Source organism: Paralichthys olivaceus, chromosome 5 (assembly GCF_024713975.1).
Source record: "Paralichthys olivaceus isolate ysfri-2021 chromosome 5, ASM2471397v2, whole genome shotgun sequence".
NCBI lineage: Eukaryota > Metazoa > Chordata > Actinopteri > Pleuronectiformes > Paralichthyidae > Paralichthys > Paralichthys olivaceus.
In genome coordinates this window covers 23,666,211-23,691,718 of record NC_091097.1, presented here as the reverse complement: position 1 = coordinate 23,691,718, position 25,508 = coordinate 23,666,211, and the positions used below count along the sequence as shown (strand labels likewise).

The 25,508-nt window shown below is 43.2% G+C and overlaps 9 non-coding genes and 1 pseudogene across 9 annotated transcripts; all 10 read left to right on the top strand.

The window, feature by feature from the left end:
• The first annotated feature begins 10,118 nt into the window (after nucleotides 1-10,118).
• On the top strand, nucleotides 10,119-10,237 carry LOC138408152 (5S ribosomal RNA). The gene has a single exon (XR_011241470.1). It is a non-coding gene; the product is annotated as a 5S ribosomal RNA (ribosomal RNA).
• Nucleotides 10,238-11,167: 930 nt separating this feature from the next.
• LOC138409518 (5S ribosomal RNA) lies at nucleotides 11,168-11,286 on the top strand. Its single transcript, XR_011242717.1, has one exon. It is a non-coding gene; the product is annotated as a 5S ribosomal RNA (ribosomal RNA).
• Nucleotides 11,287-12,216: 930 nt separating this feature from the next.
• On the top strand, nucleotides 12,217-12,335 carry LOC138409507 (5S ribosomal RNA). Its single transcript, XR_011242715.1, has one exon. It is a non-coding gene; the product is annotated as a 5S ribosomal RNA (ribosomal RNA).
• Nucleotides 12,336-13,265: 930 nt separating this feature from the next.
• On the top strand, nucleotides 13,266-13,384 carry LOC138409496 (5S ribosomal RNA). Its single transcript, XR_011242714.1, has one exon. It is a non-coding gene; the product is annotated as a 5S ribosomal RNA (ribosomal RNA).
• A 923-nt stretch (nucleotides 13,385-14,307) lies between these two features.
• LOC138410095 (5S ribosomal RNA) lies at nucleotides 14,308-14,426 on the top strand. Its single transcript, XR_011242891.1, has one exon. It is a non-coding gene; the product is annotated as a 5S ribosomal RNA (ribosomal RNA).
• Nucleotides 14,427-15,356: 930 nt separating this feature from the next.
• Nucleotides 15,357-15,475, top strand: LOC138409484 (5S ribosomal RNA). Its single transcript, XR_011242711.1, has one exon. It is a non-coding gene; the product is annotated as a 5S ribosomal RNA (ribosomal RNA).
• Nucleotides 15,476-16,405: 930 nt separating this feature from the next.
• Nucleotides 16,406-16,524, top strand: LOC138409472 (5S ribosomal RNA). Its single transcript, XR_011242709.1, has one exon. It is a non-coding gene; the product is annotated as a 5S ribosomal RNA (ribosomal RNA).
• A 930-nt stretch (nucleotides 16,525-17,454) lies between these two features.
• LOC138408401 (5S ribosomal RNA) lies at nucleotides 17,455-17,573 on the top strand. Its single transcript, XR_011241720.1, has one exon. It is a non-coding gene; the product is annotated as a 5S ribosomal RNA (ribosomal RNA).
• A 1,046-nt stretch (nucleotides 17,574-18,619) lies between these two features.
• Nucleotides 18,620-18,728, top strand: LOC138409652 (5S ribosomal RNA; annotated as a pseudogene).
• A 930-nt stretch (nucleotides 18,729-19,658) lies between these two features.
• Nucleotides 19,659-19,777, top strand: LOC138408553 (5S ribosomal RNA). Its single transcript, XR_011241872.1, has one exon. It is a non-coding gene; the product is annotated as a 5S ribosomal RNA (ribosomal RNA).
• The last annotated feature ends 5,731 nt before the right edge of the window (nucleotides 19,778-25,508 follow it).

Sequence of the window (25,508 nt, the reverse complement as noted above, 5' to 3'; positions counted from 1 at the left end):
AATTTGCCTCGTCACACGTGTCATGTTCACACTCAACACAGTTCAGACAGATCATCTGTGGATGACACACAGATAAACAACACTGGCAATACAGAAACTACGAAAAACAAACACCGTTTTCTGATGAGCGTTTGGGTTGTTTTCATTCTCCGAGGACTGAACCTCATGGTCGAGAACATCGAGCACATCTTTTAAGATCACGTCGGCTGACTTTAACCAGCAGCGAGAGTCGTAGGACACATGAAGCTAAACACATCCAACAAAAGCACGATCATCAACTCTACTCACACAAACACCGCGCGAGCTTTCACCTTGTTGTTCATGTGAGGCATGTTTTCATGTGACAGGTGTTTGGTGTGTGCGCATTGTAAATGATCACCAGCGTCATACAAAGGCACTTTGCGTGGAGCTGGCCACGTGTGTGTATTCTTCATAACTCCATGTGTCTCCAATGAACGATAGATATAGATTAATAAATGTGTATGCTTCAAATGCAGAATGTGAAAGAAAGATATTTTTTAAAGAACTTGAAAAATGGTGCAATGAAAGAACTGTAGCCTACTGATGGGTGATTTAAATGTAGCACTGACATATCAAAAAATAATGTGTTCAGAAATGATGTCAGCAGAAAGATTCTGAAAAATGTCATGACCCAAACAAATTTAATAGACATTTCTAATGTGTTTAACAAAGGTAGCAACATTTTCTCAATATAAAATATTAGCCAGGGTGTTAGCAAATAGAATAAAGACAGTAATAGGTACGGTGGTGGGAAACACACAGGCTTACAGCATACCAGGAAGGGACATAGCAGACACAACGTGGACAACTCATGCTGCCAGATACTACAGAGAAAGCCTCACTTATATGATACATCAGAAAAAGGGGTTTAGAATGGTTGGTTTATTTGTCCATCCAATGTCTATATTGCTAAACCTTCAGGGTTGCCATTCCCAGTTGACATTAGAGGCAGGGTACATCTTGAACAGTTTGCCAGCAGGGTAACAAACAACTAGAAAATCTCTCCTGCCGAGACATTTTGAATGGGTGCCTTTTGGACGCCGCTCCTCCGCACAGAGACACATATTATCCAAGTTCACATGAAATCCAATTTCAGAGAGACATTATGTTTAAGAGAGAGAGAGAGAGAGAGAGAGAGAGATGGTGAGAGCGAAAGACATTTCCAAAAGCTGCTTGATTTTATAATCATGCATGATCCAGGTCGGTGACAGAGTGACTTGACCAATTTCAGAGAGAAACTCCTATCACCATCCATGGCATTTAATCTTAAAAATTCAGCCTCTTTCAGGCTTCCTGGGAACATCCTGTAACTATTTGTGGATTTTATTTTGAAAATCCAGACTCCTTCGGGCTTCCTGGTAAGGTCTTGTCATCATCCAGGACTTTTATTTTGAAATACCAGCATCTTTTAGGCTTCCTGGAAACATTCAGTAACTATTTGGGCTTTTTATTTTGAAAATCCAGCATCTTTCAGGCTTCCTGGGAACATTCTGTAACTATTTGGGGGTTTTATTTTGAAAATCCACTTTTTTTCCGACTCCCTGGGAACATCCTTTAACCATCTTGGGGTTTTATTTTGAAAATCTAGCATCTTTTAGGCTTCCTCGGAATATTCTGTAACTATTTGGGCGGTTTATTTTGAAAATCTAGCTTTTTAAAATCTTCCTAGGAACATCCTGTAACTATTTGGGAGTTTTATTTTGAAAATCCACTCTTTTTCCGGCTCCCTGGGAACGTCCTGTAACCATCTGGGGGGTCTATTTAGAAAAACCAGGCTTTGTACAGACTTCCTGGTGACATTCTATTACAATGAGGGAGGGTTGTTTATTTTTATTTTCAAAATAAAGGCTCATTATATGTTTGCTGGTAACATTCTATTATTCAGACCACCCCTCAAACAAATGCTTCTAACTCAAAATCTATAACTCCTATCTGAGAAATAGACACATTGTGAGAATCCTAAGACTTTGACCGACGTCCACATATGTTTTTATTTAATAAGAGTTAAGAAATGAGACCGTGAGAGTGAGTTAGAAATTTAGTTTTCTCATCAGGAATCATTTTTTAAAGCCCATCCACCTTATTATTTTACTTACAAAAACGTACAAATTAATTACATTGCGTTGAGGAATGTCCAGTCACAGGTGACTAGGGGTGAAAAGGTATACCTTATTTCGGTATACCACGGTGGTGTAAAAACACATTGGTGACACCGCAAGATTTCCAAGCTCACGGTGACGGTAATTTATTTTATACGAGTAGGGAACTCACAAATAAAACATTTCACTTCACGTTCACATTAAGATCAGTGGTGGTCAGTCGTCACTCTGTCACATTATAATCTAATTTTACAGCTGCAGCAGTAGATTGAAAAAGCGTTTCCTACCTGTGTATATTCCATTCAGTTCAGGGCAGGCTGCATGGTCAGGGTCTTTTAGTTGGTTCAGTGACAGTCCAATCAAAAAGGTAGTTTTGGTAAACACACGCGAGACCCACATGAAAAAAGCATGGCTTGATGATGGCAGACTTCGAACCAGAGGCAGATTTACCTGCGGGCCCGGTTGACCCGGTGTGCCCTACTTCACCACCTCTTTATCCTCCGGCCAAGCGACTCCGTTCATTTGTTTGGGAGTTATTTAGCTACCCAAAACAACCGGATGGATCCATAAAGGACGACCGAGAGCCTACTTACAAACTATGCAACAAGAAAGTAGTTGCAAGATTGGCGAATACATCTAACATGACGTCCCATCTCCGCGAGTGGCATAAAAAAGAATATGCACAGCTTAAGTCCAACCAGGTAAAATGAATCATTATAAATCCCACTGTAGCCGGTCTACGATGTTTCATTCAAAGAGCATTGTTATTGTTGTTGTACGTCACGTTCATTCTCCGTGGAACGGCATGGTCTTGTTGTCTACAAATCTACAAGGCAACTCTACGTCGCTTTGCAACGCTTTGCAACGCTTTGCAATGCTTTGTCGAATACGGCCAGTGACCGTATTCGACCAACACTCACAAAGCACTGCTCAATAGCCATGAATCTGTGAGTGAAATTAAAATATGAAACCTTTAATGGCAGTGTAAAATCACATTGAACACATGAAAAACACGCAACAATCCAATGCTTAATCACAGAATGTCGGTGCCTGTGTTATCAAGATTATAAGATTTCACACTATGACCTTACTGACACATAGACTTATATTTTGTTGATGCTTATGTACTTTTACTAATTTAAACGATCTACATTTCATTAATTCCCTCAAGCATATCACACATTATCTAATGAATCTGAAATCCTTGATTGATTTTCTTCATTTGGTCAAGAGACCAACCTCAGTCTCAGACAGTGATCACTGTAGCTATCAGTGCAACATGTGTATAGTAGCTGCCTAGCTCAGGATTCGTGTATGCTCCGCAATGATGTGCATCATATAGAAGTAAACCTGATAAACCCCCAGGGGCCGCCATGTTGTGCAGTCGCCATGGAAACGGTTGCTTCTTGAAAATCTTCTTTGATGATTGATGTGGGGGCAACCATCAAAGGGGTTGCTGGCCTGCAAATCCTTATCAAATCCAATCAAAGAACCAAAAACTGTAGACATTAAAGGATATTTCTTTGGTCCTCTTAACTACCAAACGTATTTTGAAAAATTTGAAATGTTAATCTTTTATGTGGCAATGACATTGACTTGAAACTGAGAGCAGGCACTGCAAGTCAGAACTGTTCATCAATAGGCAACACAAGCACAGCATTCTGTTTACAGGGTATATCTTAGAGGCTCATAGAATCAAAACACTAACTCAATCATTGTCTGCCAGACGATTCTGACCTGACTGACCTGACCTGACACTGGTGAATACACCATAACCACCCATATATATATATATATATATATATATATATATATATATATATAAGGTGAAGAGTATAGGTCCAAGGACAGAAACTTGAGGAACTCCATGACTAACTTGCATGTGCATGGAGGGGTCATTGTTGACGTTAACAAACTGAAATCTATCTGATAAATATGATTCAAACCAGTCTAGTGCAGTTCCTCTGAATTTATAATAAGGTCAGTTCAGGAAAATCAATAGAAGAAAATTGGTTCAAACATAAATCTGGTTCTATGGTTTCAGGACCAGACAATGTATCTATGTATGTGCTATTCGTGGGGAGGAGGTGGTGGATTTTGTTTGCATGGGTTCAGACCTTCTCTTTATTGTCTTGCAAATAATCTATTGTCTTTGTCAATTAAGCCCATGCATTGCATTGACGCATAGTTACATTTTGGGGGAGGTGCATGTCAGGTTAGGGCATAAGGCTCAGTCTGCACATGGTTGAATAGGGCAATGCACCAATCCTCGTTAGTATAGTGGACAGTATCTCCGCCTGTCACGCGGGGGCCAGTCGCGTATAGCCGTAGAGGACTGACAGCCAATCAGATTGCAGCATGCTGTGTCCCGTCTCTCTGGTGCTGCTGAACGCGCTGCAGAAGCCTTGTAAGACAGGGGAGTGGGTTTGATTCCCACTAGAAGCAAATATAGTTTATGTTTTCTTGATTTGATCAAATGTTTTGAACTTTATACAATTAAAATGGTATTTAATTCTATTTCATCTGTTTGTTGGGCTCCTTTCCATTCTATGGTACACTTGTTTAATTCATTAAATACTTAATACAGTTCTGACGCAAGGCTAACATGCTCACAAAAATAATAACACAAATAAAACACAAACTAAATATATATAAATGGCAGCGTAATGTTAAACATAACAGTTATCAATTCCTTAGTTTGGAATGAAATTGAAATAAAACACAAAGTCAAATGTGTTCTGGCTTTTATAGTTTTTATTCTTTATACAGAATTGACAATTAAAATAAACATAAACATAAACAACTGTCATTGTCATTTTTTTGCACCATCCATCTATTTCGTTCAGCCTCAAACCATTGGGAAGCTTGGAACTCGCTCCAGGTCATCTCCTTGACCATGCCCTGTGCCTTGAAGAAAGAGAAAACTCTGGAGGGGCAGTAGATATATTTCCCTTGTACTCCAGGGAAGCAGGTGTGGACGTGAGGGCTGTTAGGGCCCTGCTTTAGAGGCTGGTGACAAAACCTGCACAGGCGACCAGATGGCAGAGGCTCTGTGGCGCTTCTTTTTTTCCTCTCTGACCCTTTTGCACTCTGCAGCCCTCTTCTTGGCAGCATCAAGTTCCCGCTGGAAATATGTAGAAGCAGCAAAGTCTTGGAATGACATTCTGGATTCTTTGAGCCCTTCCTCGGCATACATCTTGAAGACTCTTGTGGAGCAGTAAAAATAATTAGCAGATGGCGATTGATAGTAAAAATGAACAGAAGAGCCATCGCCAAGGAAGCGGGACTTTGGCTGGCCACAGGCTAAGCAGTTCCTGGTCAATTTCCTCTGCGTCTGCGGCTGCTGCTGTTGTTGTTGCTGCTGCTGTTGTTGTTGTTGTTGTTGTTGTTGTTGTTGTTGTTGCTGCTACTGCTGCTGTAGAACCACTGCCACAATCCTTGCCACTGCAGCCCTGGTAAGTGTGTCATCCTGAGTGAGACCAACGGGGGGAGGGTTGATAGGGGCAGGGGGTAAAATTGCGACGGGCACACTGACTGTCTGGCTGCCTGTAGTCAAACTGTGCCACAACTTCCTTGTATCTGATGCCCTCTCTGAGCTGGTGTTGAGACAGGAGCTGGTGTTTTTTAATTTGGCAACATGTTTCACATATCTTGATATATGTTGCCACGTGGTGGGATGGAGGAGACTGTTGGGGTCCCTGCACCCCCTCTGCACCATGGCAGCATAGTCCACATCCACTCGCCTCAGAATGTCTTTAGCTCCCTGGTGCTTTATCAGCAGTTCATCAATGGCGGTCCTCATGGGTTCTGTCCACCGACTGTGGTCAAGAACCTGGATGAGGCCACCTGTTTTAACAGGTCCAGTGCGTTTGGCCCTTGGAGAGGAGGATACGGGTAAAGGCGTAACCCCTGGCAGGTCTGTAAAAATAAAGAATACGTTGAAAGTGTTGCTCTTTTGCTACAATTCAGGTGATTCATATTGTGAAAAACTTTAATTGAATAAAATTGTTATGCAACTGCATCATTAAATGAAATCTGTGAAACAAAGTGGGATATGAGGCATCGCAGATGAGTAATTTGAATTACCTGTACCTGAACTTTTGTAATGACAAAATCTGAAATCTGAGAAGAATCTGAAAGAAATATTTACATGCACAGAAAGTGCAGCTGGATACCCATCACCTCAGCCTCCTCTTCTAAACATGTAGAAGAACCTATGTTTGCTTTAAAAAACTCAAAATATGATTTTTTTTTTTTCATTTTGGGCTACTGTAAAAACATGTGCGTGTAAAATGTAGCCGGCATCGAGAGAGGAGACTCCTGATGTAAATTCAAAGGATACATTCTGAGGTATTTTAAATAATAATTCTTATACTTGGGTCAACATCCATCCATCTATCAGCAATAAAAGTCATTACAGTTTAATAACTTATATTCTATCACTGCCAAAAGAAACAGAAATATTTCCACCTAAATCTTTCATGCAAAGAATTCACACAATGATGGTATAAACAATTAACAGCTTCAGTAAAACACAGTAAGAAAAGTTGTGAATCTAGAGAAAAGAGTGAAAGGTTCTGGATAAGTGTCAGTGAGAGACTAAAAAGGCCTCCAGATATGTACAGACTGTAAGAGGTCAGGATGTAAAAACCCACATACAGTATGTAACACCACTGTACTAAGACACCTCCACCAATACCACTGAGAAACATGGAATGACAACTTGAAGAAAATAGCTTGACTTACAATTGAGTTGTGTTGATCAAACTTGATGATAACGTCTAAAAAAAAACTTGATACTGTACTTTACTGTTGCCGCCGATGCTCTTCTTTGAATACAGAGGTGTGAAAACGGGGAAACAGCGCCAATAAAATACACTTGGTACACAAGTGGCCAAAAATATATTACATCCGTAGCGTTAAGAGACTACCATAGAGAATGAATGAGAAAAGTTAAGGAGCAGGGGTTTCCGGTTCCGCTGTCGAAACGGGGAAACAGCGCCCCCAAATTACACTCAGTGGCCAAAAATATATTACATCCGTAGCGTTAAGAGTTAAGGAGCAGGGTTTCCGGTTCCGCTGTCGAAACGGGGAAACAGCGCCCCCAAATTACACTCAGTGGCCAAAAATATATTACATCCGTAGTGTTAAGCACTACCATAGAGAATGAATGGGGAAAGTTAAGAGAATTAAGGCTTACTATACACGGCCCGGGCGCGGGAGACCGGGGTTCGATTCCCCGATGGGGAGAAGCATTCTTCTTGACACTCTTCAACATCCCCCCAGAGAAGCTGCGCTCCTCTGAATTCATTGACCCACCGGTCCGGGAATCAACTCGATCTTGTCTTCACAAGGTCCTGTAGTACCTCGGCACTCTCTGTTACCCCACTCACTGTGTCTGACCACCACACTGTCACTTTCTCTCTCCCCTTAAAATTCACCACCTCCCACGCCCCCAGACCTCACACGGTCAACACCCGCCGCAATCTGAAATCCCTCTCTCCCTCTGCTCTCGCCTCTACTGTTCTTTCCTCACTACCATCTACAGACCAATTTTCACTAATATCTACTGAGGAAGCCTGCTCCACTCTGCTATCCTCCCTCTCGAGGACAGAGAGCACCTAAAGAGGTGTCCTCTTTAGATGCTCTCTGTCCTCTCACCTCCCTACCGGCAGGATCATCTCCCCCCTCCCTGGCTGTCTGAATCTCTGCGAACCAATAGATCGGTGCTACGAGCAGCAGAGAGAAAATGGAGAAAATCACATCATCCTGATGACCTTGCCCATTACCACCACCTCCTCTCTGACTTCACCTCAACAGTATCAGCAGCTAAATCTGCCTTCTACCTGTCAACGATCAATTCCTCTGCCTCCAACCCCAGGAAACTATTTTCCTTATTCTCTTCTCTTCTCTTCTCACCCCTCCTACTCCTCCCCCTCCTTCCTTCCTCACTGCTGATGACTTTCCAACTTACTTTACCAAGAAAGTAAAAGACATCAGCTCCTCATTTACTCCTATGCCCATCCAGAAAGCACCTCCCCCAAACCTCACCTCTGATGGCCTTACCTGCTTCAGCCCTCTCTCCTCTGAAGATGTTCTCACGCTAGTGACGTCTAATCGTGCCACCACCTGTTCCCTTGACCCGATTCCCTCCTCCCTTCTCCAAGACATCTCTCACGACACAGCTGACATCCGTAACTACAGACCTGTATCTCTTCTTTCATTCCTCTCTAAAACACTGGAACGTGCAGTCTACAACCAACTGTCCTCCTATCTTTCAGAAAATGACCTCCTTGACCCTAATCAGTCAGGCTTTAGGACTGGTCACTCCACTGAGACGGCCCTCCTCACGGCGACTGAGTCATTCTGTGCCGCCAGAGCCTCGTCCATCTCGTCAGTCCTCATTCTCCTCGGCTTATCCTCTGCGTTTGACAAAGTCAACCACCAAATCCTCCTCTCCACTCTGGCTGAACTTGGCATTGCTGACTCTGCTCTGACCTGGTTCACATCATACCTGACAAATCGCACCTTTCAGGTCACATGAAACGGCACCTTGTCCAATCCCTGCCTTCTGGAAACTGGTGTCCCTCAAAGCTCAGTATTAGGACCACTTCTGTTTTCACTATACACTAGATCACTAGGCTCTGCAATCACATCGCATGGATTCTCTTACCACTGTTATGCAGACGACACCCAACTGTTCCTCTCCTTTCCCACATACTCCTCCAGCACTCACGTTGTGACGTGCATCTCGGAATGTCTGGCAGACATCTCCGCTTGGACAGCTGCGCATCACCTCAAACTCAACCTTAGAAAACTGAACTGCTCTTCATCCCGGGGAAAGACTGCCCTCATATGGACCTGTCAGTCACTGTGGAGGATGTCACGGTATCACTTTCGTCGACGGCAAGGAACCTGGGCGTAATCCTCGACAATGGACTGTCCTGCACCCCCAACATCACTGATGTGGCCCGATCCTGCAGGTTTGCCCTCTACAATATCTGCAGGATCCGGTCTTTCCCTCACAAAAGACACAACACAACTCCTGGTCCAAGTGCTGGTCATCTCCCACCTGGACTATTGCAACTCCCTCTTGGCTGGACTCCCAGCCTCTCCCAAATTCTCCCATGTGACCCCCTCCTCCGTGACCTCCACTGGCTTCCTGTTGGGGCCTGCATCCGATTCAAGATGATGGTGCTGGCCTTCAAGGCGGTCAATGGAACTGCACCCATCTACCTCCAAACACTGGTCAGACCACATGCCCCAGCGAGAGCACTTCGTTCATCAGCTGGCCGACTGGTACCCCCATCGCTGAGAGCAAACAAAGCCCGCTCAGCGAAGTTGCGACTCTTCTCTGTTTTGGCACCTCAGTGGATGAACAAACTCCCGAACAATGTCAGGACAGCGGAATCGCTTACCTTTGTTGGTGAAAACAGACACATAAAGTTGTTGTTGAGATCAATACTCCTGATGCTTCTTCTTCAGTCAGTCCTTGAAGTTAAAAGAGAAATCGAGGAAGAGAACTGGAGATGAAGCTAAAAACAGCCCCAACATGTTCAGTGGCCACGAGGAGCATTACGTCCATAGTAGTTTAGTCCTACCATAGACAATGAATGGGAAAGTGTTCAGGGCCGTTTAGCTAAACTAACCACGGCTGCCGCGCGGGAGGCCCGGGTTCGATTCCCGGCTAATGCAATAGACATTTTTTTGAGACAGAAGTTGTTTCTGCCCAGTTTCAGGCTGAGGACCTTTCACGTGTTAAGAAAAGGTGATAACCACTACACTACAGACACTGACGAACAGTGAATCCCCAGGGCCTGACACTGGTAAATACACCATAACCAACCAGAGTCCCATAAGCCGTTTTCTGAGAGGAGCCAAATCTATTTGCAAAGAATTTGCTACTAGGGGTCCTTTGAGATTTCAGAAGAGAGATTCAAAACTGCGAGTGAGTGATGATTCACATGTATAAAGGAGGTATTGTGGCTGGAGTCTATCGCTTACGGCCATACCACCCTGAACATGCCCGATCTCGTCCGATCTCGGAAGCTAAGCAGGGTCGGGCCTGGTTAGTACTTGGATGGGAGACCGCCTGGGAATACCAGGTGCTGTAAGCTTTTTAGACTTTACATTGCAAAGAGCAGAGGGCGCTGTTGCTGCTGCTTCAGAGGAGACACATCTTGGAAAGAGCAGGAAAGACTATTCATCAAAGAAAAAAAGGATATGGAACCCTCGCATCATCACTGAAGGAAGAAAGTGAGCATTCAAAAGACCATATGTAGTCAAAACACTACTTTATCCGTGTCATTTCAACATGTCAGTCTCAAAATGTCATATTTGGAGAGAGCGGTGAGTTTACTCAGCATCAAGGAAAAAACAGTTTATGTAACCCTGACATAGTTAATGAAGGATATGATTGAAAATTCAAATTATTTTTTTTTGGCTTGCAATACTAGGACAAAATGACACGTTCAGTTTATTTTCCCTGCACAATAAAACAGTTGAAGGAACTCCAGAGTGTCAATGGTCACAAAGTGGAAAATGTTTGGATTAGGGTGATGATTCTCTTTGCCGCCAGCAGATGGTGCAGTTGCTTCTGCTTCAGAGGAGACACATCTTGGAAAGAGCAGGAAAGACTGTTCATCAAAGAAAAAAAGGATACGGAACCCTTGCATCATCACTGAAGGAAGAAAGTGAGCATTCAAAAGACCATATGTAGTCAAAACACTACTTTATTCATATTTTATTAACACATCATTTTCAAAATGTCATATTTGCAGAGAGAGATGAAAGAGCAGGGAGTTTACTCTGCATCAAGGAAGCAACTGGATACGAAACACTGACAATATTGCTGAAGGAAATTTTTGAAAATTGTAATGATATTTTTCTTGCAACGATACGACAAAATTGCACCTTGAGCTTGTTTTTCAGAACAATTTAACCCCCGCCCCCCCACACCTCAAGATTCCATGGTCGCAAAGCAACAGAACAATTGAGGATGGTGATGGTCCACATGTATAAAGGAGGTATTGTGGCTGGAGTCTATTGCTTACGGCCATACCACCCTGAACACGCCCGATCTCGTCCGATCTCGGAAGCTAAGCAGGGTCGGGCCTGGTTAGTACTTGGATGGGAGACCGCCTGGGAATACCAGGTGCTGTAAGCTTTTTAGACTTTACATTGCAAAGAGCAGAGGGCGCTGTTGCTGCTGCTTCAGAGGAGACACATCTTGGAAAGAGCAGGAAAGACTATTCATCAAAGAAAAAAAGGATATGGAACCCTCGCATCATCACTGAAGGAAGAAAGTGAGCATTCAAAAGACCATATGTAGTCAAAACACTACTTTATCCGTGTCATTTCAACATGTCAGTCTCAAAATGTCATATTTGGAGAGAGCGGTGAGTTTACTCAGCATCAAGGAAAAAACAGTTTATGTAACCCTGACATAGTTAATGAAGGATATGATTGAAAATTCAAATTATTTTTTTTTGGCTTGCAATACTAGGACAAAATGACACGTTCAGTTTATTTTCCCTGCACAATAAAACAGTTGAAGGAACTCCAGAGTGTCAATGGTCACAAAGTGGAAAATGTTTGGATTAGGGTGATGATTCTCTTTGCCGCCAGCAGATGGTGCAGTTGCTTCTGCTTCAGAGGAGACACATCTTGGAAAGAGCAGGAAAGACTGTTCATCAAAGAAAAAAAGGATACGGAACCCTTGCATCATCACTGAAGGAAGAAAGTGAGCATTCAAAAGACCATATGTAGTCAAAACACTACTTTATTCATATTTTATTAACACATCATTTTCAAAATGTCATATTTGCAGAGAGAGATGAAAGAGCAGGGAGTTTACTCTGCATCAAGGAAGCAACTGGATACGAAACACTGACAATATTGCTGAAGGAAATTTTTGAAAATTGTAATGATATTTTTCTTGCAACGATACGACAAAATTGCACCTTGAGCTTGTTTTTCAGAACAATTTAACCCCCGCCCCCCCACACCTCAAGATTCCATGGTCGCAAAGCAACAGAACAATTGAGGATGGTGATGGTCCACATGTATAAAGGAGGTATTGTGGCTGGAGTCTATTGCTTACGGCCATACCACCCTGAACACGCCCGATCTCGTCCGATCTCGGAAGCTAAGCAGGGTCGGGCCTGGTTAGTACTTGGATGGGAGACCGCCTGGGAATACCAGGTGCTGTAAGCTTTTTAGACTTTACATTGCAAAGAGCAGAGGGCGCTGTTGCTGCTGCTTCAGAGGAGACACATCTTGGAAAGAGCAGGAAAGACTATTCATCAAAGAAAAAAAGGATATGGAACCCTCGCATCATCACTGAAGGAAGAAAGTGAGCATTCAAAAGACCATATGTAGTCAAAACACTACTTTATCCGTGTCATTTCAACATGTCAGTCTCAAAATGTCATATTTGGAGAGAGCGGTGAGTTTACTCAGCATCAAGGAAAAAACAGTTTATGTAACCCTGACATAGTTAATGAAGGATATGATTGAAAATTCAAATTATTTTTTTTTGGCTTGCAATACTAGGACAAAATGACACGTTCAGTTTATTTTCCCTGCACAATAAAACAGTTGAAGGAACTCCAGAGTGTCAATGGTCACAAAGTGGAAAATGTTTGGATTAGGGTGATGATTCTCTTTGCCGCCAGCAGATGGTGCAGTTGCTTCTGCTTCAGAGGAGACACATCTTGGAAAGAGCAGGAAAGACTGTTCATCAAAGAAAAAAAGGATACGGAACCCTTGCATCATCACTGAAGGAAGAAAGTGAGCATTCAAAAGAACATATGTAGTCAAAACACTACTTTATTCATATTTTATTAACACATCATTTTCAAAATGTCATATTTGCAGAGAGAGATGAAAGAGCAGGGAGTTTACTCTGCATCAAGGAAGCAACTGGATACGAAACACTGACAATATTGCTGAAGGAAATTTTTGAAAATTGTAATGATATTTTTCTTGCAACGATACGACAAAATTGCACCTTGAGCTTGTTTTTCAGAACAATTTAACCCCCGCCCCCCCACACCTCAAGATTCCATGGTCGCAAAGCAACAGAACAATTGAGGATGGTGATGGTTCACATGTATAAAGGAGGTATTGTGGCTGGAGTCTATTGCTTACGGCCATACCACCCTGAACACGCCCGATCTCGTCCGATCTCGGAAGCTAAGCAGGGTCGGGCCTGGTTAGTACTTGGATGGGAGACCGCCTGGGAATACCAGGTGCTGTAAGCTTTTTAGACTTTACATTGCAGAGGGCGCTGTTGCTGCTGCTTCAGAGGAGACACATCTTGGAAAGAGCAGGAAAGACTATTCATCAAAGAAAAAAAGGATATGGAACCCTCGCATCATCACTGAAGGAAGAAAGTGAGCATTCAAAAGACCATATGTAGTCAAAACACTACTTTATCCGTGTCATTTCAACATGTCAGTCTCAAAATGTCATATTTGGAGAGAGCGGTGAGTTTACTCAGCATCAAGGAAAAAACAGTTTATGTAACCCTGACATAGTTAATGAAGGATATGATTGAAAATTCAAATTATTTTTTTTTGGCTTGCAATACTAGGACAAAATGACACCTTCAGTTTATTTTCCCTGCACAATAAAACAGTTGAAGGAACTCCAGAGTGTCAATGGTCACAAAGTGGAAAATGTTTGGATTAGGGTGATGATTCTCTTTGCCGCCAGCAGATGGTGCAGTTGCTTCTGCTTCAGAGGAGACACATCTTGGAAAGAGCAGGAAAGACTGTTCATCAAAGAAAAAAAGGATACGGAACCCTTGCATCATCACTGAAGGAAGAAAGTGAGCATTCAAAAGAACATATGTAGTCAAAACACTACTTTATTCATATTTTATTAACACATCATTTTCAAAATGTCATATTTGCAGAGAGAGATGAAAGAGCAGGGAGTTTACTCTGCATCAAGAAAGCAACTGGATACGAAACACTGACAATATTGCTGAAGGAAATTTTTGAAAATTGTAATGATATTTTTCTTGCAACGATACGACAAAATTGCACCTTGAGCTTGTTTTTCAGAACAATTTAACCCCCGCCCCCCCACACCTCAAGATTCCATGGTCGCAAAGCAACAGAACAATTGAGGATGGTGATGGTTCACATGTATAAAGGAGGTATTGTGGCTGGAGTCTATCGCTTACGGCCATACCACCCTGAACACGCCCGATCTCGTCCGATCTCGGAAGCTAAGCAGGGTTGGGCCTGGTTAGTACTTGGATGGGAGACCGCCTGGGAATACCAGGTGCTGTAAGCTTTTTAGACTTTACATTGCAAAGAGCAGAGGGCGCTGTTGCTGCTGCTTCAGAGGAGACACATCTTGGAAAGAGCAGGAAAGACTATTCATCAAAGAAAAAAAGGATATGGAACCCTCGCATCATCACTGAAGGAAGAAAGTGAGCATTCAAAAGACCATATGTAGTCAAAACACTACTTTATCCGTGTCATTTCAACATGTCAGTCTCAAAATGTCATATTTGGAGAGAGCGGTGAGTTTACTCAGCATCAAGGAAAAAACAGTTTATGTAACCCTGACATAGTTAATGAAGGATATGATTGAAAATTCAAATTATTTTTTTTTGGCTTGCAATACTAGGACAAAATGACACCTTCAGTTTATTTTCCCTGCACAATAAAACAGTTGAAGGAACTCCAGAGTGTCAATGGTCACAAAGTGGAAAATGTTTGGATTAGGGTGATGATTCTCTTTGCCGCCAGCAGATGGTGCAGTTGCTTCTGCTTCAGAGGAGACACATCTTGGAAAGAGCAGGAAAGACTGTTCATCAAAGAAAAAAAGGATACGGAACCCTTGCATCATCACTGAAGGAAGAAAGTGAGCATTCAAAAGACCATATGTAGTCAAAACACTACTTTATTCATATTTTATTAACACATCATTTTCAAAATGTCATATTTGCAGAGAGAGATGAAAGAGCAGGGAGTTTACTCTGCATCAAGGAAGCAACTGGATACGAAACACTGACAATATTGCTGAAGGAAATTTTTGAAAATTGTAATGATATTTTTCTTGCAACGATACGACAAAATTGCACCTTGAGCTTGTTTTTCAGAACAATTTAACCCCCGCCCCCCCACACCTCAAGATTCCATGGTCGCAAAGCAACAGAACAATTGAGGATGGTGATGGTTCACATGTATAAAGGAGGTATTGTGGCTGGAGTCTATTGCTTACGGCCATACCACCCTGAACACGCCCGATCTCGTCCGATCTCGGAAGCTAAGCAGGGTCGGGCCTGGTTAGTACTTGGATGGGAGACCGCCTGGGAATACCAGGTGCTGTAAGCTTTTTAGACTTTACATTGCAAAGAGCAGAGGGCGCTGTTGCTGCTGCTTCAGAGGAGACACATCTTGGAAAGAGCAGGAAAGACTATTCATCAAAGAAAAAAAGGATATGGAACCCTCGCATCATCACTGAAGGAAGAAAGTGAGCATTCAAAAGACCATATGTAGTCAAAACACTACTTTATCCGTGTCATTTCAACATGTCAGTCTCAAAATGTCATATTTGGAGAGAGCGGTGAGTTTACTCAGCATCAAGGAAAAAACAGTTTATGTAACCCTGACATAGTTAATGAAGGATATGATTGAAAATTCAAATTATTTTTTTTTGGCTTGCAATACTAGGACAAAATGACACCTTCAGTTTATTTTCCCTGCACAATAAAACAGTTGAAGGAACTCCAGAGTGTCAATGGTCACAAAGTGGAAAATGTTTGGATTAGGGTGATGATTCTCTTTGCCGCCAGCAGATGGTGCAGTTGCTTCTGCTTCAGAGGAGACACATCTTGGAAAGAGCAGGAAAGACTGTTCATCAAAGAAAAAAAGGATACGGAACCCTTGCATCATCACTGAAGGAAGAAAGTGAGCATTCAAAAGAACATATGTAGTCAAAACACTACTTTATTCATATTTTATTAACACATCATTTTCAAAATGTCATATTTGCAGAGAGAGATGAAAGAGCAGGGAGTTTACTCTGCATCAAGGAAGCAACTGGATACGAAACACTGACAATATTGCTGAAGGAAATTTTTGAAAATTGTAATGATATTTTTCTTGCAACGATACGACAAAATTGCACCTTGAGCTTGTTTTTCAGAACAATTTAACCCCCGCCCCCCCACACCTCAAGATTCCATGGTCGCAAAGCAACAGAACAATTGAGGATGGTGATGGTTCACATGTATAAAGGAGGTATTGTGGCTGGAGTCTATTGCTTACGGCCATACCACCCTGAACACGCCCGATCTCGTCCGATCTCGGAAGCTAAGCAGGGTCGGGCCTGGTTAGTACTTGGATGGGAGACCGCCTGGGAATACCAGGTGCTGTAAGCTTTTTAGACTTTACATTGCAAAGAGCAGAGGGCGCTGTTGCTGCTGCTTCAGAGGAGACACATCTTGGAAAGAGCAGGAAAGACTATTCATCAAAGAAAAAAAGGATATGGAACCCTCGCATCATCACTGAAGGAAGAAAGTGAGCATTCAAAAGACCATATGTAGTCAAAACACTACTTTATCCGTGTCATTTCAACATGTCAGTCTCAAAATGTCATATTTGGAGAGAGCGGTGAGTTTACTCAGCATCAAGGAAAAAACAGTTTATGTAACCCTGACATAGTTAATGAAGGATATGATTGAAAATTCAAATTATTTTTTTTTGGCTTGCAATACTAGGACAAAATGACACCTTCAGTTTATTTTCCCTGCACAATAAAACAGTTGAAGGAACTCCAGAGTGTCAATGGTCACAAAGTGGAAAATGTTTGGATTAGGGTGATGATTCTCTTTGCCGCCAGCAGATGGTGCAGTTGCTTCTGCTTCAGAGGAGACACATCTTGGAAAGAGCAGGAAAGACTGTTCATCAAAGAAAAAAAGGATACGGAACCCTTGCATCATCACTGAAGGAAGAAAGTGAGCATTCAAAAGACCATATGTAGTCAAAACACTACTTTATTCATATTTTATTAACACATCATTTTCAAAATGTCATATTTGCAGAGAGAGATGAAAGAGCAGGGAGTTTACTCTGCATCAAGGAAGCAACTGGATACGAAACACTGACAATATTGCTGAAGGAAATTTTTGAAAATTGTAATGATATTTTTCTTGCAACGATACGACAAAATTGCACCTTGAGCTTGTTTTTCAGAACAATTTAACCCCCGCCCCCCCACACCTCAAGATTCCATGGTCGCAAAGCAACAGAACAATTGAGGATGGTGATGGTTCACATGTATAAAGGAGGTATTGTGGCTGGAGTCTATTGCTTACGGCCATACCACCCTGAACACGCCCGATCTCGTCCGATCTTGGAAGCTAAGCAGGGTCGGGCCTGGTTAGTACTTGGATGGGAGACCGCCTGGGAATACCAGGTGCTGTAAGCTTTTTAGACTTTTCTTTGCAGAGGGCGCTGTTGCTGCTGCTTCAGAGGAGACAAAATTACACCTTCAGTTTATTTTCCCTGCACAATAAAACAGTTGAAGGAACTCCAGAGTGTCAATGGTCACAAAGTAGCAAAACTGTGGATTAGGGTGATGATTCTCTTTGCCGCCAGCAGATGGTGCAGTTGCTGCTGCTTCAGAGGAGACACATCTTGGAAAGAGCAGGAAAGACTGTGCATCATCACTGAAGGAAGAAAGTGAGCATTCAAAAGAACATATGTAGTCAAAACACTACTTTATTCATATTTTATTAACATATCATTTTCAAAATGTCATATTTGCAGAGAGAGATGAAAGAGCAGGGAGTTTACTCTGCATCAAGGAAGCAACTGGATACGAAACACTGACAATATTGCTGAAGGAAATTTTTGAAAATTGTAATGATTTTTTTCTTGCAACGATACAACAAAGTTGCACCTGGAGCTTGTTTTTCAGAACGCAGGGCTTTGCGTAAGGCGCAGGGCTATGCGTAAGGCGCAGGGCTATGCGTAAGGCGCAGGGCTATGCGTAAGGCGCAGGGCTATGCGTAAGGCGCAGGGCTATGCGTAAGGCGCAGGGCTATGCGTAAGGCGCAGGGCTATGCGTAAGGCGCAGGGCTATGCGTAAGGCGCAGGGCTATGGTGTAGCTTTGAAGCAGAGGCATGAATCTTGCCATGTCAGGCTTGAGTAAGAAATACAAACCCTTCTCCTATCTTACCTGGCACCTCACCAGAGCACAATAAAACACCTGCCAAGAAGCGGGTGTCAGTATCTGTTGAACATTACAGGAATGGCAGCAACCTTTCTTTCCATCTGAGTTCCCCAGGGCCTGACACTGGTAAATACACCATAACCAACCAGAGTCCCATAAGCCGTTTTCTGAGAGGAGCCAAATCTATTTGCAAAGAATTTGCTACTAGGGGTCCTTTGAGATTTCAGAAGAGAGATTCAAAACTGCGAGTGAGTGATGATTCACATGTATAAAGGAGGTATTGTGGCTGGAGTCTATCGCTTACGGCCATACCACCCTGAACACGTCCGATCTCGGAAGCTAAGCAGGGTCGGGCCTGGTTAGTACTTGGATGGGAGACCGCCTGGGAATACCAGGTGCTGTAAGCTTTTTAGACTTTACATTGCAAAGAGCAGAGGGCACTGTTGCTGCTGCTTCAGAGGAGACACATCTTGGAAAGAGCAGGAAAGACTATTCATCAAAGAAAAAAAGGATATGGAACCCTCGCATCATCACTGAAGGAAGAAAGTGAGCATTCAAAAGACCATATGTAGTCAAAACACTACTTTATCCGTGTCATTTCAACATGTCAGTCTCAAAATGTCATATTTGGAGAGAGCGGTGAGTTTACTCAGCATCAAGGAAAAAACAGTTTATGTAACCCTGACATAGTTAATGAAGGATATGATTGAAAATTCAAATTATTTTTTTTGGGCTTGCAATACTAGGACAAAATGACACCTTCAGTTTATTTTTCCTGCACAATAAAACAGTTGAAGGAACTCCAGAGTGTCAATGGTCACAAAGTAGCAAAACTGTGGATTAGGGTGATGATTCTCTTTGCCGCCAGCAGATGGTGCAGTTGCTGCTGCTTCAGAGGAGACACATCTTGGAAAGAGCAGGAAAGACTGTTCATCAAAGAAAAAAAGGATACGGAACCCTTGCATCATCACTGAAGGAAGAAAGTGAGCATTCAAAAGAACATATGTAGTCAAAACACTACTTTATTCATATTTTATTAACACATCATTTTCAAAATGTCATATTTGCAGAGAGAGATGAAAGAGCAGGGAGTTTACTCTGCATCAAGGAAGCAACTGGATACGAAACACTGACAATATTGCTGAAGGAAATTTTTGAAAATTGTAATGATATTTTTCTTGCAACGATACGACAAAATTGCACCTTGAGCTTGTTTTTCAGAACAATTTAACCCCCGCCCCCCCACACCTCAAGATTCCATGGTCGCAAAGCAACAGAACAATTGAGGATGGTGATGATTCACATGTATAAAGGAGGTATTGTGGCTGGAGTCTATCGCTTACGGCCATACCACCCTGAACACGCCCGATCTCGTCCGATCTCAGAAGCTAAGCAGGGTCGGGCCTGGTTAGTACTTGGATGGGAGACCGCCTGGGAATACCAGGTGCTGTAAGCTTTTTAGACTTTACTTTGCAGAGGGCGCTGTTGCTGCTGCTTCAGAGGAGACAAAATTACACCTTCAGTTTATTTTCCCTGCACAATAAAACAGTTGAAGGAACTCCAGAGTGTCAATGGTCACAAAGTAGCAAAACTGTGGATTAGGGTGATGATTCTCTTTGCCGCCAGCAGATGGTGCAGTTGCTGCTGCTTCAGAGGAGACACATCTTGGAAAGAGCAGGAAAGACTGTTCATCAAAGAAAAAAAGGATACGGAACCCTTGCATCAATATGGCGCCGTACTAACAGGAGCCTGTCGTATTAGGTCCGTGTATTACTGTCGGTCTTTTGTGTTTTTATTACGTTTGCTGTTTGTTTTTTATATTTATTTTTGCACTGCTCTGTGCATCTTCGTGCCGCACAAAGACGAGATGCTTTTGCAACCGATTGGACACTTTTTATCACTTTTAACCGCACTTCGGTCTCTTCGGATCACTGGAAGCATGCCGGCAACACACGCCGGGATTGTTTACACCCGCGACCAGCTGATGGCCCTGAGGCACACCCCCCTCTTGGCCGGAGAGAGACCCACCATCCCGGAGGAACTAAAGAAGAGACGGCGGGGCTGTAGAGCGGGGCTTAAACGGAGGATGGCGAAGAGGAAGTTTAAGCCCTTCATCCCTGCAGTTATCACTGGAAACGTGAGGTCGCTGGCAAATAAAGTGGACGAACTGGAAGCGCTCATCAGAACGCAGAGGGAGTACAGGGAGTCCAGTATTGTGTGTCTCACGGAAACGTGGCTGCACGAGCAGATACCGGACTCCAACGTCACCATTCCCGGCTTCCAGACGGTTCGAGCCGACAGAGACACCACCGCGACCGGCAAGAAGAAAGGAGGGGGTCTCGCCGTGCTCGTGAACAACAGGTGGTGTCACTCCGGGTACGTCACCGTCAAACAGCGTGTATGCAACCCGGACATCGAGCTCGTCGCAGTCGGACTTCGTCCATATTATTTGCCGAGGGAGTTTACCAGTGTTTTCGCCATCACTGTTTATATTCCTCCATCTGGGAACGCAGCAGCAGCGTGTGACGTCATCCACACTGTAACTGCAGGATTACAAACACAACACCCCGGGGCCTTCATCGTCATCACAGGTGACTTTAACCATGCTTCCCTCTCATCCACACTCCCAACATTCTTCCAGTTTGTAAAATGTGCCACCCGTGACAATAAGACTTTGGACCTGCTGTATGCAAATGTTAAGGATGCATACAGCTCCACTGCCCTGCCACCACTGGGCAGATCAGACCACAACCTAGTCCTGCTCTCCCCATCATACAAGCCTGTGGTTCAGCGGCACCCAGTCAAAGTGAGGACAGTGAGGAAATGGACTCCTGAGGCCATGGAAACACTGCGTGGAGCGCTGGAGGCCACAGACTGGGATGCTCTGTATGAGCCACATGGTGAGGACATTGATGGCATGACTGACTGTGTCTCTGAGTACATTGGGTTCTGCATAGACAACACCATCCCCACTAAAGAGGTCCGCTGTTACCCAAATAACAAACCGTGGGTAACAAGCGACCTGAAGGCCCTTCTCAACGAGAAGAAGAGAGCCTTTAGATCACGGGACAGAGCAGAACTCAAACGGGTACAAAGGGAGCTAAAGCGCAGCATCAGGGAGAGCAAGGACAACTACAGAAGAAAACTGGAGCACAAACTGGAGGACAACAATAGCAGAGACGTCTGGAGTGGGATAAAGGAGATCACCGGCTTCCAGAGGAGAGGTGAGGGAGCAACGGGGAATGAACGACGTGCGAACGAGCTGAACACGTTCTTCAATAGGTTCAACAACAACCCCCCCACCCCCAGCGGACCCTCCACTGCCTCCACTGCCTCTACTGCTTCTCAGAGCAACAACCCCCCACCTCCCCCCACCACCCTCTGCCCCACACCACACCCGTCACCATCTCCCCCCACCCCTCCGCTGGCTTTCACCACAGACTTTTTCACACCTTCCACCCCCGGGACATCCTCACATCACCCACAGTCCCCCACCACCACCACCTCCTGCAACACACACCTCTTTGCATCACCCTCAAACCCACCACTGACATCCCCTACCCTCCAGTCTGGACTGCACATCACAGCCAGCCAGGTGACTCCTTAATTTCCCTCCGGGGATGAATAAAGTACTCTATCTATCATCACTGAAGGAAGAAAGTGAGCATTCAAAAGAACATATGTAGTCAAAACACTACTTTATTCATATTTTATTAACATATCATTTTCAAAATGTCATATTTGCAGAGAGAGATGAAAGAGCAGGGAGTTTACTCTGCATCAAGGAAGCAACTGGATACGAAACACTGACAATATTGCTGAAGGAAATTTTTGAAAATTGTAATAATTTTTTTCTTGCAACGATACAACAAAGTTGCACCTTGAGCTTGTTTTTCAGAACGCAGGGCTTTGCGTAAGGCGCAGGGCTATGCGTAAGGCGCAGGGCTATGCGTAAGGCGCAGGGCTATGCGTAAGGCGCAGGGCTATGCGTAAGGCGCAGGGCTATGCGTAAGGCGCAGGGCTATGCGTAAGGCGCAGGGCTATGCGTAAGGCGCAGGGCTATGGTGTAGCTTTGAAGCAGAGGCATGAATCTTGCCATGTCAGGCTTGAGTAAGAAATACAAACCCTTCTCCTATCTTACCTGGCACCTCACCAGAGCACAATAAAACACCTGCCAAGAAGCGGGTGTCAGTATCTGTTGAACATTACAGGAATGGCAGCAACCTTTCTTTCCATCTGAGTTGGAAAAGTTTCAGAAAAAAAAAAAAAAAGGGGTGCCCTTTATAAAAAATCATGCATTGGTGGTTCAGTGGTAGAATTCTCGCCTGCCACGCGGGGGCCAGTCGAGAATACTGGACCAGTCCAGCAAGCCAATAGGATCGAAGCATTCTCTCTGGGTCCGTTCATTTATTTATTTATTTCCGATTCCCCAAAAGACGGGGTTCGCATCCCGATCGCGCTGTTATTGAACGTGATATTTCTGAGCAAAAAGCATTGAAAATACGTGGAGATTAACAATTAATTCTTATGACTCATGACTACTATGACCACTATATTGTTTTTATTTAAGCAGGACAAAAAGGCAGTGTGCAATATTTCAAAGAAAGTTCCAGTTTTATTTATGAACATGTGAAATAATGCATATATGACAAATGAAATAATTGGGCTGTAAGTAAAGTTTTAGAAATAATATAGATAATTTAAGACAACAATTAGATATGACAATGACACAGTACATACATAGGGAGGGGGAGTATACAGTGATAGATACAGTGCTGGTTAATATGACAAGTAGAAAACTGGTGTTTCTGGTCATGCAATAATGTTAAAGTAAGTAAAAAAATTAAGTAAAAGAAAAAAAAAAGAAAGAAAAAACTATACAGCTATATTCAGCTCAACAGAAGTCTAAAGAACCTATGATCTATAGACATATAACCATGCGGAACAATTAACATAATAACCCAATAACATATGAACCTTTTCATGTTTACAATCTATTTACTTTCATACAGAAGACTAGACGGAAGCATTGACTTATTTACATCCAAACGATTGTTAACAACAGAGCACTAAGTACATCTGTACAACAAAACAGTCCAAACTATGCACAAAAGATCAAGTTTCTACATACTGGCATATATACCTTTCACACATTCATACATTCAGACATTTGTAAAATAAATAAAGAAATAAAAAAAAAAGAACACAACAAACAAACCAAACTAGTTTCTGGTGTGTACATTTTCATGCATTCACACATAAAGAAAAGAAAAAAAGAAAAGGAAAAAACAATATATGTACACTTTGTTTTACAACTATTAATTTGTAGTCTATTTACATATACACAGACAAAGAACCTGTACGTCTAGAGACATATACACAAGTCAAATAAGAAACATTAAGAACAATAATTAAATAAACAATAATGAAATAAAATCAAATAAAATGGGTACAAACAATGGGTATACAGGGAAATCATTTCTTCCTTTCTTCCACAGTTCTTTGTCTCTCAGCCTCATAGAAAGGAGACGGCTGAAACTCGGGCCAGCTCATCTCCTTGGCCATGCCCTTATCTCTGTACAAAGAGTACACCTTTGATGGGCAATAAATGTATTTCCCTGCCACTCCAGGGAAGCCCGTGTGAATGTGAGGGCTGTTTGGTCCCTGTTTCAGTTCCAAGCGGCAGAATCTGCAGAGGCGGACTGTTGGTTGTGGGTGTGGTTGTGGGTCTGGTTGTGGGTCTTGTCTCTTCCTCCTTCCAGGTGCTCTTGGCCCTGTCGCCAAAGCCAACCAGCTGGTCGTCCTCTGATGTGGCTGTCACCACACCCTCTCCCCTGGCCTCGTAGGCGAGGAGAGACTGGATCTCTGCAAAACTCAGAGCATAATTCACAAAGGACAGTAGACTATCCTTGCTATGCCCCTCGGGCCTGAAACGACCTGCAGCCTCCTCCTTACGCATATCCTTGACAAGGTAACATGTAGAGCCAACATCATTCTCCAAAAGCCACCTGAAAGCCTTCCCTTTATACTTGCCAAACTGCAGGATGTAGTCTCCTAGCACCTCCGTCCTGTCTGAGGCATCACCCCCTCTCTGACGAACCGCAGCCAGGGCATTCTGCCGCACGAGGTCCTCTCTCAGGGCAGACCTGTCCTGACGAGTGGGGTCATCCTTGATCCGTCTGGCTTCTGCAGAGGGTTCCTGTAAGAGAAATCCACCTGGTCCCTTGCGGAACACAACACTGAGTTTACCTGGGAAGAACACCACCCTCTGCTTCTTGACCTACCATAAAGTAAAAACATAAGTTTGGATTATCTTCTATGAACTTCAGTCAAATAGTTCAGAGGGTAAAGACAATAGTTTCTCACACCTCTGAGTCTGGGAGGAAGTACAGTGTGTGCGTGTGTGTGTGTGGGGGCTTGCAGTGAAATAGTTCATAGGGTCAAGACAATAGTTTATCACACCTCTCTGATCCTTATCTACTCACAGTGTGTGTGTGTGTGTGTGTGTGTGTGTGTGTGTGTGTGTGTGGGCGCGGGCGCGAAAACAACAGGGGGGGTGGGACGGTCTTTGCAGCAGGAGTTGGAGAGCAGTTATGTGTGTGTGAGAGAGAGGGGGGGGTAGGAGAAGTGAATGCCTAGATCAAAGTCTTATTACACTTGATTAATACAGTAGGCAGACCTCTACTGCTTGTCTGAAAGTCTACTCTGGCACTACTAGTTCTGTCAAATGAATTTGAACATATTAATATCACATTTGTATTTTAAAAAAAGAGATGGTATCAATCCCTTAGTAGTACAGCTGTTTTAGTTGATGCAATATGTAGCCTAACTAGTCAGACATCTTAGGAGTAACAGATCCATGGTGTTAAGATGAGTTAACATCACGACATCAAAACCAGATACACAAAAATATGAAATACAATCATGTTATCACGTAATTTCAACACACGTTTGTAGCGTCAGTCTCTTAGCAAGTGAGCAATGCTGAGGTAGGCTATAGTTAACTTATCAACAAAAGATTGATATAAACGGACTGACAAGACTATTTAACGTCACGTCATGAAAACTATGCATATAGCTATATAAAACGATCATGTCCATTCATACTTTGACGTGTTATTTCACCACAAATCTTCTGCGTTACCCTGCGAGTGGTGCTAAGCAACTGCTGACATGACATTACTGTC